General features: G+C 41.6%; 1 protein-coding gene across 4 annotated transcripts in view; it reads left to right on the forward strand.

Moving 5' to 3' along the window:
* DLGAP1 (DLG associated protein 1) overlaps window positions 1-19,954 on the forward strand; it is a 593,928-nt gene that overhangs the window by 106,036 nt on the left and 467,938 nt on the right. For all 4 annotated transcript variants that reach the window (XM_039526426.1, XM_039526427.1, XM_039526425.1 and 1 more), the window contains exon 2: window positions 22-170. The gene's annotated coding sequence lies outside the window, so the exon portion shown is untranslated. The remainder of the gene's footprint in view (window positions 1-21; window positions 171-19,954) is intronic.

Here is a 19,954-nt window from a genome sequence, read left to right on the forward strand (position 1 = left end):
TTTCTTTTATTCCTTTGACAGACAAAGTTCCTCGGAAATCGCAAGAGTCATATTGTTCAGGATTTCAAAGAGCTGTCATTTATCTTTGTGGATACAAGTAACGGACAATGGTGCCCCAACCATCAGTTCAAGCTGCTTGAAAAAAGGCGTCTGTACAAATGGCATGAAAGGTAACCTAACCACATCAGGGGCCCCGGTGTACTTTAGCTCTGCTTGACATCTTTTCTCCCCCACCCTTCTTCCTCATTCAGACCTCCTAATTCCCACTCTGAGGAGTAGTTAATTAGACTGGCTAATTCCAGGATTCTAACTAAAAAAGGATTGTTTCTGCTCTCTGATACTTTTCTAGATAGAAAACAGCTCTTGAAGACAAATGGTACATGCCTCATATATTTGTGCTCCTTGCAGTGGAAGGCTGTTGGTTTTAGTCAGTGTTTTTCAAGAGGTATAGAGTAGTAAGCAAACAGGGAGTGGTGAGCAGCGGTTGGAGATGTACTCTTCTGAATCTCTGTCTGCTATGGAACCATCATACTTTGACTTGGCGAGTCCTGAGGCATCTGAACAGTTTCACAGAGATCCAAGTCTTTGTCAAAGAAGCTGTTACAGAAGCTGTGGCTTTGACAAAAATCTTCTGAGATGAAACGTGAATGCCCTGGATTAGAAGAACCCATTGCCTTGCATTGAGTTAATCCCCACCTTTCAGATGCCGGGAATGTTATTGGAGTCATATAACAAAAAAGAACCTTGCACCTCCCCGCCCCCAAACTGTTCTGTGCATTGCCAGATCAATGAACACAAATAGTCAACGTAAACCATGTTTCTGGTGGCTACCCACAACACACAAGGATTCAGTTATACTGAATTATGGTAACAATATTTTGATAATTAGCAAAAAAAAGTGTTACCCTCCAACAGACCTCTTAATTCTCACTATGTATAATATTTAAAATTCCAACAGTTTGTATTTTTACGCTAGTAGAACCCAAGTAGTTATGAGACTATGAATGTGATCTTCTTTTAAGGGTAATTCTGATTTATTAGCATTTGGAAACTAATTAAGAGATTTGCTTGAAAATAGTTCAGTTTTTTTTTAAAAAAAAATCAGATTTACACTTTTCCTCATAGGAAACAAAGATGTTGAACATCTGCTTTAAATGCAAAATGGAGCCTAACATTCAGCGGTGTTGCTCCTGATGCAATTTTACCCTTAAAGAACTCTGAGCAGATCTACCTCTGAGAGATATTTTTAAAAAATCCAGAAGAGGTGGAATATGACAGATTTCAAAATGTTTTATATAGCTTTCAACAAGAAGCAATTTATAGCAACCTTAGATTTATGTAACTTCTAACTCTGATTTTTAGTGGCATAATTTAGAGGAGCTGTAGTGCTTTCACTATAATTTTAAGGAATATGTAATCAGTCTGTCTAATCTATTTTAAGCATTTCTAAGGAATACATCACTATAGTTTCTAGGTGCTAAATCTGAATACAGCTGACAGCTCGCCATGAACTTGTATTATACAGAATATCAAAAAGGAAAATGTGTGAGTTTGTTTTTAAAGACAGTCTGCTTACTGTAATCCCAGGTTCCAGAATTGTGCCATTAGTAAAGTCTATATTAAGGAATCTGTATTCATTGTGAATCTCACTCTTTGGTCTGGGAGAAACTCAGTTTGTCCCGGAAAAGTGATGCTTTTGGTTTGTCGAGGCCAGGTACTTGTTGTTGTAGTCATACAATACTCAGGAGTGTCAGAAACATCAAGCAAGGGTGATTTCATATCATCTTAGCCCAAAAGTGATGCATGCATCCAATTGCAGTGGCCCAGATTTGGAACATAGTGAACAATATGAAATTTTCAAATGAAGAATAAAATATACCTTGGAGCCTGCAATATGGCATAATACCTTTTGTATGCATATAACTGGAGGTATTTGAACAATCTTGAATAATTTATTCAATGAATTTTATGATATTATTCAAATAAATTATTCAGATATTTTGCTCATTATTTGCTCGGCTTATAGAGATGGATGAATAATTCATGAACATTTTCATTGAATGGTTTAATCAGGGAATCTTCTTAATAAATATTTTCATTATTTGTTCTGTTTTACCAATAGCAGCATCTGCCCAAACCCTGCTCTTAGACATGCAATAAGTATACACTATTGTGCAATTGTAGGATTTTGTTATATGCTGTATAGTAGGGTATATTGTCTAGGTCTTGGGAGAAGCAGGAGAAAGGTGGCAGTTAGAAAGCTGTGGAGCTCCAGGCCAGGGAGGTAAGGGCTAACAGTGGGAACATGAAACACCTGAACCCTGTGGGCCTTTCTGGAAGCCAGTTGGAGCACATAAGAGGAAGTACAAGCTCAGAGCATTGGACTGGGAGTGGCTAAAAGAACAGTAGCTGGTCTGCATCTCCAGGAGTCAACCCTCCTAGTGTCACTGTAAGCCTGTTTTGTTCAGAGTGCATATATTTTCAGCTTGTTTTCTCTTGATTCTGAAGAGGAAGAGCATCCAAAGACTATTTTCAGTCCACTAGAAATCTTCCCCAGAGAGGAGAGAAGCACTCCAAAGAGCAGTAGTTAGATAGCCCAGCACAGTGGGAGGGAGTTCTCCTCTACCAAAGCCCGGAGAGACACCTCACCCCCACCCCACCCCATGACATGACCAAACGTTTGAATAGTTGTGACCTATGGTAATGAATAGAGCTGAGTGGACACATCATAGCAAATAGAATACTTGAGAGTTCAGCATCTCTTTCTGCTTGACACTTATTTGAATGTTATTTGTTCAGATTTTACTGAACGGGTTATTTTGGGCCAGATGGTGCACTGGTCCTACGCTGCCTCACAGGAGGAAGTAGGTACTTTGCCCTCAGGGGCTCCCTTCTTGCACAGTTTGCATTAGGCTTCCTAGAGTGCTGCTCTTTGGAGCGTTGAGGCTGTGCCAGACATGTGCCTCTCCTCCTGCCAGGAGCAAGTGGCCAGGGGGCCAGGGAGTAGATGCCATATAAACATACCAATAGTAGCATTCAGTTTACTGGTGTGTAATTGTCTGCAGGGGCGGCTCCAGGCACCAGCACGCCAAGCGCGTGCCTGGGGCGGCAAGCCTTGGGGGGTGCTCTGCCGGTCGCCACGAGGGCAGCAGGCAGGTTGCCTTCGGCAGCATGCCTGCGGAGGGTCCGCTGGTCCCGCAGCTTCAGCAGACCTCCCGCAGGCGTGCCGCTGAATCCGCGGGACCGGGGACCTCCCGCAGGCAAGCTGCCAAAGGTAGCCTGCCTGCCGTGCTTGGGGCGGCAAAATACCTAGAGCCACCCCTGATTGTCTGCCATCACTGCAGTCTTGGATACAATGCAGTTGTGAGTGTACATCCTCATTGCAAAAGCTGCAGTCAGACCCTTTCTGCTTCATGTAACTGCTTCTTGGCTAGGGCCATGGTGAGAGGTTTTGAGAAAACATTCCCCCTTTTGTGTTAATAAGTAGTGCCCCACATAATATTCATTAGCTGCCTTCACTCATGTAGTATTGCTAGACTCAATCAGTAAAAATCATGAGTCAGCCCCTCCCCCTATAATAAATTTGGATTAAAATGATGCAATTTAAAAAAATAAATGCTGGATCCTGTTTATTTGCCTCTTGGGTTTTGACCCTTCAGGATTCACATGCTCCAGCTTTTCTCCACAACCGTGAGGACTAGAAACATATTTTCATTTTTTTAAAATGAAAGCTGAGATACTCCCCTAATCCCATGATTCCAGATGATGGAGGTTTCAGAAAATGTCATAAAACTCATGGCGAAACTGCAAGAGTTGGGAATACTGCTGCTGATCAGCACAGAGTAAGGTGTAACAGTAGCAAAGGAAGGAAATATGTCCGTTTCAACAGGCATGTTTAGGCCTAAACACAAGGGCCTAGTAATCAAATTAGTACCAGAATAAAATTGTCTTCACCACCAAGTCCGTCATCTAGTCAGAGGCCAGAATATTCTGCTGCAGAGCAATGTTAGATTTTTTTGTTCTCTTAGAAAAGGGTTGGGGAGGCCTACCTTTTGAGTTCAGAAGATGTATATGTTGTGCGGTCAGAGAGAGCTGTCAGTTTGCTATTATCTGGAGCAGAAGGGACTTCTGACAATGAAAGGGGATAAATGAGGATGCTGCCACATTGCTCAAAATAATTTACATCATGGGGAGTGTTTAAAGGAAAGTATTACTAGTACCGGGCAGGAAAGAGCAGCACAGTATTTTGAGCTAACACCGATGTCCAAGGACAAAGTGTGCGTGCCATTCAGGAACAGAGTAGGAAGGATAGTTTAATGTTCAGTGCAGTGGACTGGGAACTTGAGAGTTCAGGATTTAATTTCCAGCTCTGATTAATAATTGAGAGTGGTTCTGATGGTTATGGGAGCACATGCTGAGTCCTTAAAGTGATCACAACTGGTAATGGAAGTGGGAATATCCCAGATGTGATGCTTATAACACCTTCATACTAGATCAGGGGTAGGCAACCTATGGCATGCGTGCCGAAGGTGGCACGCAAGCTCATTTTCAGTGGCACTCTCAGTGCCCGGGTCCTGGCCACTGGTCTGGGGGGGCTCTGCGTTTTAAATTAATTTTAAATTAAGCTTCTTAAACATTTTAAAAACCTTATTTACTTTACATACAACAATAGTTTAGTTATATATTATAGATTTATAGAAAGAGACCTTCTAAAAATGTTAAAATGTGTGACTGGCACGCAAAACTTTAAATTAGAGTGAATAAATGAAGACTCGGCACACCACTTCTGAAAGGTTGTCAACCCCTGTACTAGATGATCTAATGAAAATAATACAAAGGTGTGCAATTTATTGGGGAGTAAAAAATTAAAATGGATTTCATTATAGATCCTGTATCATGTTTAAAAATAAAATAAAGTAATCCCAGGTGGATCCGACAGTGTGGTTAGACTTCTTAGTGGCGATTAAGAAACTACCCACAGAGTTGACACTGTAAATAGATTCATGAGATCTCAGAAAGGCAATCAAGCAAGAACATTACCTGGTGATGCCTAAACTTGCAGATATAACAAGTAAATTGGCTTATGCCCATTTTCTCAGTCCTGGAGGCTCGATCTAGGTACTAGCAAGTAAAACCGGGCAGAGGAAGTTCAGTTCTAACCATGTTTAATATCGCAATAGGGAGATAAAGATTCACTTACTCTTTGGTATTCATTCAGCCTGTGATGTGAGGTTCAAAAAAAAAAAAGGAAGCTTTGTGGAGCTTTGTGGACTCAGCTATTGTGGGTGATAGATTGATGTTTGGTGCTGTCATGGAAGAATATGATGCCAATCTATGTACTGTAATCCAAAATCTAGAGGAAAAGGAGTTAAATCTACACAAAATGATCACCGACCAACTAAGCTAAAATATTTTGGTCATTTTTTCTCAGTGGAGAGTGTGAAACCTGATCCTAAAAAACGGCAGCCATCACTGAGATGAGGCCATCTAGAGAATTATGCTGAGCAAGAAAATGTATCCAAGATTTATCATCTTGGGTTTATGTGTTACCTTGTAGAAATTTTGACACCAGGTTTTCTAAAAAGAGACTGAGTTTCAGTGGGATGCTCATTAGTATTTGATTTTCAACAAACTGAGGCAATTAGCTGTCAGTGCAGGCATGTTGACATACCATGATAAAAATAAAGTAACAACAGTTCAGGAGGATGTGTTGCAAGATCTGATTCAATGCCCAATAAAGTCCATGGGAAGTTTCCAGTTGGCTTTAGTGGGCTTTGGATTAGGTTCAATGTCAGGGCTTGAAACTACACTACTTCAAGAAGAGAAGCCAGTAGTGTATGCATCTAACCCTCTCACATGTATAGAAATAAATTGTGCACAGAAGGAGATGTTTGCATGTATGCTTAACTGGGAGTGCTTCCATCAAAATACATACGGGAGAAAAGATGCAGTGGCGTCTGAGCAGAGCACTTTGGAGGCAGGCATGAAAAATTATGTTACAGCCTCACCACAACTATAAAGAATGATGTCTGAAGAAACATGATGATGTAGGTAAGAAATATGCCAGATGTTCTTAACTTGAGCAGGTGGAGTTGACAAGGGTTTTGACCACACCTAAAACTACTTGCATGAGTATATAGGCAATTGACAGTTGTCATTTTACCTGAGCAGGCCAGGTCTTAAGCTCCTCAGAGAGACTGAATGTGTATATTTTTTCTAATGCTTTTGAAAGTTAAATATCTGGCTTCTAAAATATTTGCTTTTAGCAAGCCTCAAGTTTATGTTAACAGTAAATTTTATATGGCTTTTTCCCCCCTGTGTGAAGGGAATAGTCAAATCAGTGGTAGTCAGCAAAAAACTATCAAGATGGTTTTGCTAGTTTTGGTTATCTGAATGTGTAGGAGTTAGATCTTGAAGAAATGCCTCCTGTTAGCTATTATGCAGTTCTTTTTAAGATGCAGTCATATATAAAGTTCTGATTTTCTCTCTCTTTCTCTCTCACACACACATTAAGAATAGTTTACTGTTATGGATTAGTCTCACATAAAGAAACTATTATTTCAGTGCCAAAACATTACTTATTGCCCTTTTGTGTTTTATATTAAAAAGAAACTATTAAACACACAACCTCAGTGAATCCAGACAAGTAGGAAATTCCTAGGGTGGATGAGTAGGGGAGGGGATGTACGTACAGCCATGTGTAATTAAGTTATGGTAGTTGAGAGATTTTTAAATAGTATAAATTAAAATACAGAAGAGCGACAATGATATATGAAGAGTGAGCAGATAAGTGCCTATTTACCACATTCCAACAAATAAATACTTCCTTGACTCCTTTAGTGTGTCTTCTGTTGTTTCATTTCTCTTATTTAATATATGTTGACATCTGGTGTGAAACATTGCCTCTGTTAGAAATTTTTCTGATTTTTCTCAGCTTTGGAAAAAGCTGTGTGGGAAGAAGTTGTCTTTTAATTCTGCATTTTGACTACGTAATATCTTTATTGTAAGTCTCCCTGTATGAAGTTGTATATATTTAAAAATGGGGAAAATACACATAAAATGAGCAACAAGTGTAGGCCAGTGCTTGCCAAGTCTGACAGTGGATAGTATAAAAAGGTAGCATGCTAATAGCTTAGTACCAAAGTGGTGTTACGTGTCCGAATAACAAAAATTAAAATGAGAAGCTCATTTTGTGAATAAAAGATAATTTAGGAAAGATTTACATCAAGATTTACAGCCATTAGAATATCAATATTATTGGGTTGGCCAGCCAGTCTTAGAATGGGGATTTAATTTCTGTTCCTCTTTGCTGTAGGGTTTTTATAGAGTTTGGTTTTTACCTTTTTAGTTGCAGAGCAGAACTTTTTCATAGGCAAACAAATCAGCGTGAGTGCCAACCGTTGGTTGTAAATGGAATGACAGAGTTTGCAAACTTTACCAGCAATTTTAAAGAAATTATTAAAGTAAGATATTTCTTGGAACGATTTTGTTTCCTATCTGGCTGATATGTAGCCCATGGTTTTTCTTGAAAATGTGATAGATGTAATTAGTACCTTTCCTGTGAAATAAATGAGGAGGATTTATTCTAAAATTTCACTGAGAAAAAACTGTGCAGTCAGGTGCTCTTTGCTTGTTTCGAGCAGATATTCAGTGTTTACTTTCAAGCTGCAACGGTTTAACTGGGAAATGTGAAGCCAGTCTCCTATTCAACTTAGTGCTTAGAGGAGGAAGTACTTCACCCCAAAGAGTATTAATTTGTTGGGTGTTGATTCTTTTTAAAGAATCAGCTTTTTATAATGTCCTTGTGACGGGCCTCAGTTGGACCACACTAATCAAGCTATTCAAGATTTCTGATAGTTATTCTTCGAGAGCTTGCATATGTCCACGACACTGGAGAGGTGTGTGAACAAAATCATAACATATCCACGCAATTTACCTAGTGATACTTTTTTTAGTCGCTTGATGCTTACATTTTTTGTTTTTTCTTTATTTTTTTATTTTTTTTCGAACTTTATTTCTTAGTAGTATTTTCCAGCCAGGAGGGTCATTGTGCCCCACCCAGTACTGGGGGACCCTTACCATGGTCCCCAGATTTCAGATTTACTCAGGCTGCAGAGAGGCCGTTCCAGTCAGTGACCCTCAGTTGCACTGTCTCAAGTGCTTGAGTGAGGGCTGTGTAAGATGAGTTTGTCCATTAGCCTAGTTGTCATGGAATCAAGACCAGGAGAAGGAAGTTGAGGGAGGAGCGTCTCCATTACCTCTTGGTTGAGGCTGCCCTTAGACTGGAGTTGGAACCCCACTGGTCATCCAAGGGAGGTACTTTGATTCCTTCCCAAAGTGCTTTCCCCAGCTTTTCTGCAGACAGGAGCAGTGGGAGATCCCTGTCAGTGGGATTGTCTTCTTTGAGGCCCAAGACTTCAGAACAGTCCTGGCTCCAGAAATACAAGAAGGAGGAGGCATTGGGCTCTTTAGAGTCCAGAATGCAAGACTCGTATACAGAAGATTGTTCAGGTACTGATGGTAGAGCGAGCCCTTTGGCTTGCTGCTCCCTGGTACTAGCTCATACAGAGAGACCTGAGACATCAATACATCAGTCCTCCCAAGGACTGGCAAGACTGGCTAACTCTTCAGCCGCAGTGGAGTAGTCATCCCAAATCACTGTGGGACAGCCACCCATATCCATACTGACTATGCCAGAGACTTTTGCTATGCCCAGGACTTGTTATGCCTGTTGTACCATCTTCACTATTGCTTCAGGTCGGTGGCACAGATGCTGAGATCATCTGCAAAGGAATGCTCTATTCTGGGGTCACCAACCAACTCCTTCGACTTCTTTTGGTCCAGTACCAGTTCCTCCACGCTGCATGTGACTGGCGGCTAGGAAGCTGCCCATACTTTCCCTAGTGCCACATCCCTGTTGCAGATCTAGATCTCAGTCACCGAAGTCCCCTTCCAGTACTGCACCGTCTCAGAATACTCTGTGTCTTCATCAGACTCTGAGGTAGGCTGTCAAGTATCTCAATACCAGAGTCTAGAGCTTCCTCCCAAACCACTTCCCATACTTAATAGCATGGGTTTGAGAAGAGCTTAACCAGGGATTGAGATGCTTGGGCCAGACATGCCTGGGGCCCCAGTACTGTTCCAGCCCCATCAGTGGCCCTGTTAGTTGCCCTATAGGATGCCTCCAGCATCCAGCTTTATATTGCCAATAGCTCATACGAGTAAATCCCCAGAAGGGAGCCATCTCCTGCCAGTACCAAGAGACTGTGATGGTTGATACCGATCAGCCTTTGGAATCTCAAGCTCAGGCTTTACCTGTTCTGCTTTGGAGCTGCAACCTGTCTTGGTACCACCAGAACAGCCTTGAGAGCTAACTCCTTTGCCCCCGTCCCCTTATGCATCCTCTTCACCATGTGTCTGACTTTAAGGCATTTCAGAAGATCTTCAGGAGAATGGCAGCTTCTTTGGGCATTCAAGTGGGGCTAGTGATGGAGAATACCCACAAGCTGACTGACACGCTCCATCCCGCTGTGGTAGAAATGGTAGCCCTGCCTATCAATGAGGCCCTTATGCAGCCCGCCAAAACACTGTGGCAAAGTCCTTCCTCCATTGCACCTATGGCCAGATGAATGGAACATAAATACCAGCTTCTGTCCCAAGGGTTTGAGCAGTTTTTTTTTACATCCCACACCTGGCTTAGTAGTAGTGGCCATGATGAATGAGAGGAGTTGGCAGGGCTGGGCTAGGGCTACCCCCAAAAATAAAGATCCCCAAAAGCTCAAACTTTTTGGTAGAAAAAAATATTCTGCAGCAAGATTATAACTCTGGATCACCAACTATAGTACTCTGTCAATGTATGACTTCTCTAACTGGGAGGCAATGTCTCTTTGCAAGCAAGCTGCCTGAGGGTTCCGGAGAACAATTGCAATCACTCATCACCCAGGGCTGCCTCCTGTCTCAATCAGCTCGGCAGGCTTTTTTGGATGCAACAGATTCCACAGCCAGGCTTGTGGACTGCCCATGTGGACATGTTGGCAGTTCCTGCTTTACATTCAGAGCAAAACTGTCCAATTACTTGCTGACAACTTCACAGCATTGTCTTATGTGAACAAACAAGAGGGTACCAGGTCAGACAGTCTCCGTCAGGAGGAAGTCAAGTTGCAGAATTTGTGCATTCAGAGTTCGGTCACCCTCAGGTTCTCACTTTCTGGGGTTCAAAATGGCCTGGTGGACTGTCTGAGCAGATCCTTCAATTTAAACACATACATAAGGGGTTTTCCATTGGTGGATCTGTTTGCAGCTGGGCAAAACAGGAAATATTCCTGGATCTATTCCAGGGCTACTCACAACCTAGGATCAATATCGGATGCTTTTCTGTTGCCATGGGACGGGTCTGCTGTATATATACTCACCAGCACCCCTGATTCCCAGGGTCATCCTCAAGCTCAAACAAGATCATGACAGAATGATCCTTATAGCTCCAGCCTAGCCAAGACAGACTTGGTATTCAGTTCTCTAAAAACTGTCCCCTCAAGATCACTTATTACCAGTAACCAGAGACTTCATGACACAGAACCAATGCTCTGTGCTGCATCTGAGTCCTCAAGTGCTGCGTCTCACAGCATGATTTATCAGTGGTTGAATGCAGAGGCACATTGTGTTCAGTAGCAGTTGAGAATGCTCTCCTTAATAGCAGAAAACCTTCCACAAGAGCTACTTACCTGAGTAAGTGGAAGCATTTCTCTATCTGGGCAGCCTCCCATAATGTGTCCTTGACTCAGATTAAGAGTCAAACAATCTTGGGCTATCTGTTGCACCTTGAGGAATCAGATCTAGCCATCAGCTCTATTTGGGTGCATCTCAGCGTTTCACCCTATAGCTGGGTAGACTGTGTTCATTAACCCTATTATGACCAGATTCCTGAAAGTTCTAGATAGAGATCCAACTACTGCTTGGGATTTGAATTTAATGTTGTATGTTCTTATGGATCTTCCTCTTGACGCCCCAGCACCGTGCTTGCTCCTACATCTGTCAGTGAAGGTAGCTTTCTGACTGGCCATCGCCTACCTCTTCTAGGAGAGTAGAGAACTGAATGCATTGGTCACTGATAACCGTATACAGTTTTCTTCAAGGACAAGTTTCAGCTTGGACCACACCCTAAATTTCTCTTAAGAGATGCCACCTGAATCAGTCTGTATATCTGAGTTTCTTACGAGCTCTTTATTTCTTATGCCGAACATCTGAGAGACAAATCAGTCATGACTTAGAGACATTTGAAATGGATCACCACCTGCATCACAATATGTTAGGCTGTTAAAGGTGTAACAACACCTGGCAAACTCGGAGCACATTCAGCCTGGGCAGTGTTTGTGGCACACAATGTCCAGATTATGGGCAACAGTGGTTTTCTCTTCCAACATTCACTAGAAGTTATGCACTTTCTGCTGCATCGAGGGAAGAGGCAAATGTAGGTAAAATGGTTCCATAGCCCCTCCTCCAATGAGGCACTGAATCTGACCACCGGGGATAACAGCTTGAGAGTCACAACTAAATGAATGTCTTGTCTAACTGCATTGGTATCTGGGGAGATAAGAGACTTGAGCTATAGTTCTATAGTGTCAGTTAAAACGGAGAGTAGGTTTGTAATGTGATATCACATTTGGGAATCAGAAAATGTAAGCCTTGAGACAGTGGTCAGCTTGTATCATGCAACCTGTGACAGAATGCAGGTAAGCAAACAGGTACGCTTGAACTCTCACATCTGAGCGACCAGCTCCCCTTGAGAAAGCTGACGGAGGTAATTAGACAATCAGACTGGCCGGCTGGATTGTCTAAGAAGTCAATTACCCCATCAGCCCAAGGCTAATAGAGGCAGGATGAAAGTGCCAGGAGGGAGAGGGAGAGGAGACCAGGGCTAGTGGAGGTCAGAAACACAGAGGCCTCAAGGAGAGGGAGACCTCTGTTCCCCTCACGAGTGCTTCTGGCGCTATACATAGACTGTTGTAGGGGGATTGTTGTAGAAATGGTGGAGGAACTTAAAATAAAAGAATAAAGTGAAAGCACAACCACTGCAGTTTCTGTGGGGAGAAGGCAGGAGAGGAACTACGCCCTTTGGCACAACTATTTTTTGTGTGTATTTAACATTTAATATTAATCATTGTTTAAATAGCATTCAGAGCAACAATAGCATTCAGTGCATGTATTAACAGTCCCATGAAAGGTGTAAAAATAATGGAATTGAGTTAGAAATTGCCTACGGTACGTCTACACTGCAAGGGAAGGTGTGATTGTAGCATGGGTAGTCATACATGTGCTAGCTTTAATTGTTGTTTAAAAGTAGTAGTGTAGATGTGGCAGCTTGAACTAACAAAATGAGTAACAGGCTCCCTAGCTGCTTATACTCTGGTGGCGACACCAGGGTGAGGTACATGGTGTCATCTACACTATTGTTATCCATACTAGCTAAATTAAAGCTTGCATGTGTCTACAATCATACTTTCACTTGAGACATACCCTCAGGGGCTTTCAAAGGGTTATGGAGTCTCCATTTCTGGGACACTGGATTAAAGCGAGACAATGTTGGTAATAACCAAATGGTATCATGTGCAGGTAGCCTGAATGAAATGAGTTGATGGTTTCACTCCATTAGTTGTTGGACAGCTATTCACATCAGAAAATATATCTATCACAATTGGCTCCCTTCCCAGCATAGTGGGCAGGCATTGAACACTCATAAAAATTAGCCTACCTTCTTTTTCGTAGCTAGTCAACTTTTAGGTACTTTGGTGGGATGTTTTATGAAAGTTGCACTGTTGCTGCCCATGGTATACCTGTTTGAGGGAAATAGAGAGCATCTGACTTATTGGTGGGGTGTCCAAAGGGGTCCAGAGCACTCCATTTGAAAGATGTTCCTGCTACGCTTGTAAGAGATAAAGCTGTCTCTTCGAGGCAGGAGAAAGAAAAACTTTGCCTGATTGCACAAGTGTGTGGGGTCCAGCCCAGAGAAGTTCCAGAGGGAGGGGCAGAGGGCCAGCATGGTTGCAATACACCCCTTCCTGGCCAAAGACCAAAACACATTCCTGAATTAAAAGCCTTCCCCAAAGGGGCAGGAGAATCTGCATCAGAGGGCCTACCAGGGGGCACAAAGAAATGGGAAAATACAGTAGACACTAAACAAGCTAAGTTATGTGTACAAAGCCTGTCCACCGTAGATTTGCTGTTAATCTTGTGTCTTTTGCTAATTAATATCTGGGATATTGTGGGGAAACAAGAACTTCAAGTGGTCCTTTTCCTGAATCTTTGTCTAACTCACTTGGTGGTGGCAGCAATACCGTCCAGAGACAAGGAGGAATTTGTGCCTTGGGGAAGTTTTTAACCTAAGCTGGTAGAAATAAGCTTAGAGGGTCTTTCATGCGGGTCCCCTCATCTGTACCCTAGAGTTCAGAGTGGGGAGGGAACCCTGACATGGAGTCTCTAGGATTGCCCATTTGCCAGTCTCTAGGATTGCTTTTTAAAACAAAGAGTAGGGGTAAGTAAATATCACTTTACTAATTTTCCCCCCTAAAGTGCTAAGCACTCCACAGGACCTGCTTTCAGAAGGCAACCTGAAATAAGAACAATTCCAGTTTAAGATCTTTGGGGTTGCCGTTGTTTAGGATGATCTTGTTCAGGCCTTCTCTCCGCCCGCCCCAATACCCTTGAAAGGGAAGTCTGCAATCTCTGATACACCAGTCTAGATCTATTGGGTCCTATACTTGTATCATATAAATCACAGGAAGAGATACCAATAGAACTACATTGAAGATTATTCCACTGTGTGGACTCTTGTTTCTTCTTTGATGTAATGACCAGTTCTCATCCAGCCTCTCTGAGCTGATCGCAAAGCATGACCCAGCCACATTGTTATTTAAACAAGCTTTTTTCAAAAATAAGTTAAAAAGAAACTAAGAAAAAGAGTGAACAAGGATTTTGCAGAGTCCCAGTTTCAGGACATTAGTTAGTATTTACTACTCTTTGCTGCATACAAATGTTAAGGTGGGAATATATCAATTTTCCAAAACTTTTTTTTTTGGGTCGGGGAGGTGGCAAATAATTAAAGTGTCTGGATAAAGAAAACTGACTTAGTTTCAGCAGAACGAATAAAGAGGTAACATAAACAATGATCATGAAATAGGTCCTTCTGGTCTTACTCATATTATCAAAATAATTATATTAAAAATTTGTAATAGTAGTATTTTTATTTGCTGTCCTCAGCATAAGCCATTTTAAGGGAATTAAATTGTATTAGGTACATTGGCTGTATTTGGCCATTTGTCTCATCCGTAATTACCTTATTATTTAATTTGTCCTTATTGAGATTGCTTTGTAATCTGTTGTAGCCACTAAACATAGCAAAACAAAACAAACATCTGGTGAAGCATTAAGCACTGTGTACACTGAGATCATATAGCCCATTATTTATTAGTAAATTATAAGTAATGAAAAAAAACTCCAACCATTGGTCCTACTACAGGATTACCTCAGTGAAAGCATTTAATAAACTAATGAAGCTCTAATTTGTGCAGTTCTTTGTACAGCACCGTTCATGTAATTAATAATTAAATCACCTCCATTTACTCCCTCTGTTTTAATGAAACACAATGTAGCAAAGTAGTTGGAAATTGAAGTTGGAGGGGATATAATGAGAACACTAATTGAAAAGCACATTAACAACTCTATTTGTACTGTAGTTCAGCACAGTGATATAATAGCCTCTTGAGCATTTTTTTTTCTTTTTACTCATTTATTCCAAACAAATACCCTCTCAGCCTGACCTTTGAAAGCAGCCCAGGCTCTCTACAAATGAATTCTATCAGAGCTAGTCAGATAGTGTAAAACCCTATTCACAAACAATTAAATGAATTTGAAACTTGGTTGTGGTTTAGCCCATTTATAACACTTGATGGCCGGAAAGCCAATTTCATTTCCTTGCAGAATTTTGAGGGGACCCCAAACTGGGAAGAAAAGCCAAAACCTTGAAAAAACTCTCAAATGAAATTCTGCAATATTTTGCTTTAGAAATGTTCCCTCAGCAGGAATGTTTTGGTGTTTATGAAACAACATCCCTGGGAGCTCCAGCTCCACTGTAGCCCACCAGGCAAACTGCTGAGGAACCAGGGAGCTTGGGCAGTTCCGCATTCGAACTACCTGACTGGAAGGTTGCTGAGCAGCCAGCAAAGCAAGTGGATAGGTAACCTGTCAGGAAACCAGGCAGGTTTCTGCCAGAAACGTATGTGCTTTCCTTCAAACAATTCATCAACATTCCCACAGAAATGTTTCTCTTTCAACAAATCAACGTTTTCGGCACAACTCTATTCCTAAATCTTCATAGTACCTAGGTTTAGTTGGCAAACGTTTGTTCCAGTAGTAAATTTGGGGGCCATATCCAAAATATTGCTCATCCAGGTACAAAAATTGTTTCATGATGCAACTGAGTTTGTTTCAGTGTAAATATGGTTTAAAACTTTGTCATCTAATCAAGGAATGGGAAAAGCACTACATGATTTATGTGACCAATCAGAAAGCTTCAGTAATATATTCCTTGCAAATATTGAATCACTGACTGAATACTCACTACAAATATTTTGTAAATTTGTAAAAATCATGATTTGTGGACAACCTGTACTCAGGAAAAAATAGGAGAAAACTTGGAATGCCATACTGAACCCGTGGACAGCAATGGCAGAAATCCCATTGAATTCAAAGAGGTCAGGATTTCACCCTTGGTGAATCAATTGTACTTTGTAAATAGTAAGACCAGCTCAAGCCAGTATCTCATTTAACAAAATATTTTTTCTACTGTAATACTGGTCAAAAACCGTTAGAAAATTAGAAATTTCTACCAACATTTTTATTTTGGAAAATTTGTGAAACATCTATGGAAAATTTCTGTTATCTGGCGAGGAACATAAAGGAGTGTATGACCTGGTGAGAAGTGGGGGAACTTGAAAGGTGTAGGTGGGATAACCTTTGGTGTGGTAAGGGGAGGCTAGGTCAAAGGGGATTGAAATTCAGTGAGGGGTGGGAAAGGAAGAGGGAAGTTACATGCTTGTTTTCAGGGGGAGAAGGGAAGCAGTGTTGGAAGTTACATCAGAGGAGCTATAGTAGGAGGGGAAAGAGCCCCAAACTACTTAATTGGTTGATTTTATTTGGGAAATCCAAAAAGACTTTGGAGGAGGGTGGGAAGCCAGAAATATTTTATATCCAATCGGCAGCCCCACTGCTTATTTTTGGCACCAGCTGCTACTTGTTTGTACCTGTACACCAAAGCCATGTGTACACTGCAGGTGTTACACTGGCACGGTTCTGGCATTATAACTATGCCACTGTATCTTCATAGTGTAGATGCTTCCTACAATGACAGAAAGGATTTTTCAATTGTTGTAGCAACTCCACCTTCCTGAGTGGCAGTGGCTAGGTTGACTGAAACATTCTTTTGTAGACCTCGCTGCACCTTCACCGGGGGTTAGATCTGCCTAGCAACAGCACTCCATGGTGTGATAAACTTACATCCCATAGCAGTGTAGCTATGTCAACTTAACTTTTAAGTGTAGACCAGTCCAACAACCAGATGAGATTCATCGATTCTTTTTTTTATTTATTTTAAAGCCAGAAGGGGCCATTATGGTCATCTAGTTTGATCTCCTGCAGAATACAAGCCACAGGACTTCCCTGAATTAATTCCTGCCTCAAGTCCAATAGAACTAAGGTGGCCACTCTCTCATTCCCAGAATACCCAACATTCTGGTATTTATGGAAATGGTATGGCCGGCCCTCGCTGGTGTGTCCACCCGCCCCGTCCCCCCTCCCCCATCCGGAGCATGACTGTGCATGCAAATTGACACTGCATGGAGAGGCACAGTTTTGAAGAGCATGCCTCTCCTCCTCAGCTGGCATGACTTAATGCACACAGTGTGTGCAAGGTCACTCTAGCAGACAGAGTGGGGCATTCTTCATTATGGCACCCTCCCATCTGATAAGAAGACACAACCACTTCTGGTTGTTTCTCAGTTCTGGGTGGGGGAGGGTGCATTAGAAAAGCAGGACTATCCAGTATAAAACTGGACTAAGGCGATCTTTAGAAAAATAGCCAATCCTTGATTTAAAATTTTCTAGTGATGTAGAATCCAGCACAGTCCTTAGTGAATTGTTCCAATAGTTAATTAGCCTCACTGTTAAGAAATTGCACTTTATTTCTAGTTTGAATGTGTCTAGCCTCAACTTCCAGCCGTCGGACCTTGTTATCTTTGTCTGTTCCCTTGAACAGCCCATTTTCTAGTGTTTACTCCCTGGGCAGGTAGTTAGAGTGTGATCAAGACACCTCTTCACCTTGCCTTTGTTAAGATAAATAGATTTAACTCCTGCAGTTTTGGATTATAAGGCACGCTTTCCAATCGTCAGTCATTCCTGTGGTTCTTCTCTCAACCCTTCCCAATTTTTTAACATACTTCTTGAAGGCTGGCAAATGGGAACCAAGGCAGTCTACCATGCTGCTCCCCCATTGTTGGCAAGTGTACCCCAGACCATGATCCTGATCCAGCCAAGTACTTAAACATGTGCAAAACTTGAAGCATCTGAGCAGGGGTTCTGGAACAATTTGTATGGGGGGGCGGGGATGCTGAGAGCCATGGAACCAAACTGTAAACCCTGTATATGATGGGAATAACTTGAAGCTAGGGGGTGCAGCAGCATCTCTAGTTCCAGCACCTATGCATGTGAGTAGCCCCATTGACTTTAATGTTGTTGTTTTGAATTACAGCTGCTTCTGTATGCCCCATTCAGAGATGGAAGCCCCTGTTGTGCTAGATGATGAACAAGCACAGAGTCGGAGATGTTCCCTGCCCTTAAGAACTTATGTTATAAAAAGACAAGTCTGACAATATTTTTACCTCTGTGTTTGGCACTGATGCAATCGCTGCTGGCATATTGTATCTAGTTATGGTTTCCACAATTCAAGGAGGATGTTGATGTATTGGAGCGGGTTCAGAGAAGCCATGAGAAGGATTTAACAATTAGGCCTGGTCTACACTGCGGGTGGGGGGGAATCGATCTAAGATACGCAACTTCAGCTATGAGAATAGCGTAGCTGAAGTCGAGGTATCTTAGATTGACTTACCTCCCATCCTCACGGCGCGGGATCGACGTCCGTGGCTCCCCCGTCGACTTCGCTTCCGCTTCTTGCCCTGGTGGAGTTCTGGAGTAGACGGGGTGCGCGTTCAGGGATCAATTTATCGCGTCTAGACAAGACATGATAAATCGATCCCCGATAGATCGATCGCTACCCGCCGATCCAGCGGGTAGTGTGGACGTATCCTTAGAAAACATGCTTTATAGTGATAGATAGAAGGAGCTTAGCCTATTTAGCTTAAGGAGAAGGTGAAGGGGTGACTGGAGTAAAGTCTAAAAGTACCTATACAGAGAAGGAATATTTGATAATGGGCACTTCACTGTAGTAGACAAAGATATAACAACATTTGATTGCTGGAAGTTGAAGCATGATATATTCAGATGGGAAATAAAGTGTAAATTTTTAACAGTGAGGGGTAATGAATCATTAGAACTATTTACTAAGGGTTCTAGTGGATTCTCAATCAATGGCAAATTTTTAAATCAAGATGGATAATTTTTGAAATGATATGCTCTAGTTCAAAATGAATTATTTTGTGGAAATTATATGGCCTGTTACACAGGAGGTAGGTTGACCACACACAGCAAATATGAAAAATCGGGACAGGGGTGAGGGGTAATAGGAGCCTATATAAGAAAAACAGCAAAAAATCTGGACTGTCCCTATAAAATTGGGACATCTGGTCACCCTACCAGGTGGTCAGACTAGATGATCACAGGGGTCCCTTAAGACCTTGCAGTTTAGGAAACAGGTAGCATACAAACAAAATGTTAAGTACAAAACTTGGAGGTGTGTGGGTTTTTTGTTTAATTCCCCTAAACTCCTTTATCCCCGTTTATCCTATGTACGAATGTTCCAGGCAATCTGCGCTACCACTGTTGATCCATAGAGTCCTTTCTTCAGTCAGACCACATCTATCTTAAGCACTTTGCAGGACTGGGTCCTTTGTGCCTACTTCAGCCACATGCCAGCCTTTAAGCAATAGTGTTCCCTATTGTCAGCATTCACTGAGAAGTCTTTGACATTTGAAAATTACTCTATGGATAAGCACAATGAGAATGTACCTTTACCTGTGCTGGTTCTCTGTTAGAAAGAAAGTTAAAATTATATGGTGTCTATTGTATATCCATGTCCTTATTGGATTTGCTATTACCCTTCATAATTGGACTCTTCCAGTAGCTTGCTGATTTGAGGTATTTGAAAAGACCACAATGAAGTAAGCTTTAATTTTAGAGTTCAAATTATTTCTATGAATGTGATGAAAATGTTCAATATACAGTAAAGGACTTCTTTCTAGACAGAATTTTTGCAGCTGTCCAACTTTCTCAACTTGGTCTTTGTAAATTCTGTTTCAGAAATTATTGCTGAGCTACCAGCTATATTTTTGCAGAAGCTTCTATGGCTGACTCCATTCCAATAACAGTAAAATATTGTGGAAGAAAGGGAGGGTGGTTATCACATAATCCAGACATTTTCAGATTCTGTAATGCTGTTATTGCAAAAATGGTTATACAGAGGGCTGGGAACAAAACTGATTTATACTGAAAATAAAATAACCATTTTACAATAATGTGAAGATTCTTGAGTAGAGATAGGCAAAACCCTGGATTCAAATACCTACAAACTTTAGGATCTTTGAAATCTAGATCTTAAACTTTGCAGCTTAAGTCTATGATTAGTCTGTTCTATGATTCTAGGTCCATCTTTATTTCTGAGTGACTAAAACCAACAAAAGCTAGGAAATTCAGCTTGCAGACTCTCCTCCTTTAATACTGCAGTGGGTTTGGG

Source organism: Mauremys reevesii, linkage group 2 (assembly GCF_016161935.1).
Source record: "Mauremys reevesii isolate NIE-2019 linkage group 2, ASM1616193v1, whole genome shotgun sequence".
NCBI classification, from domain to species: domain Eukaryota; kingdom Metazoa; phylum Chordata; order Testudines; family Geoemydidae; genus Mauremys; species Mauremys reevesii.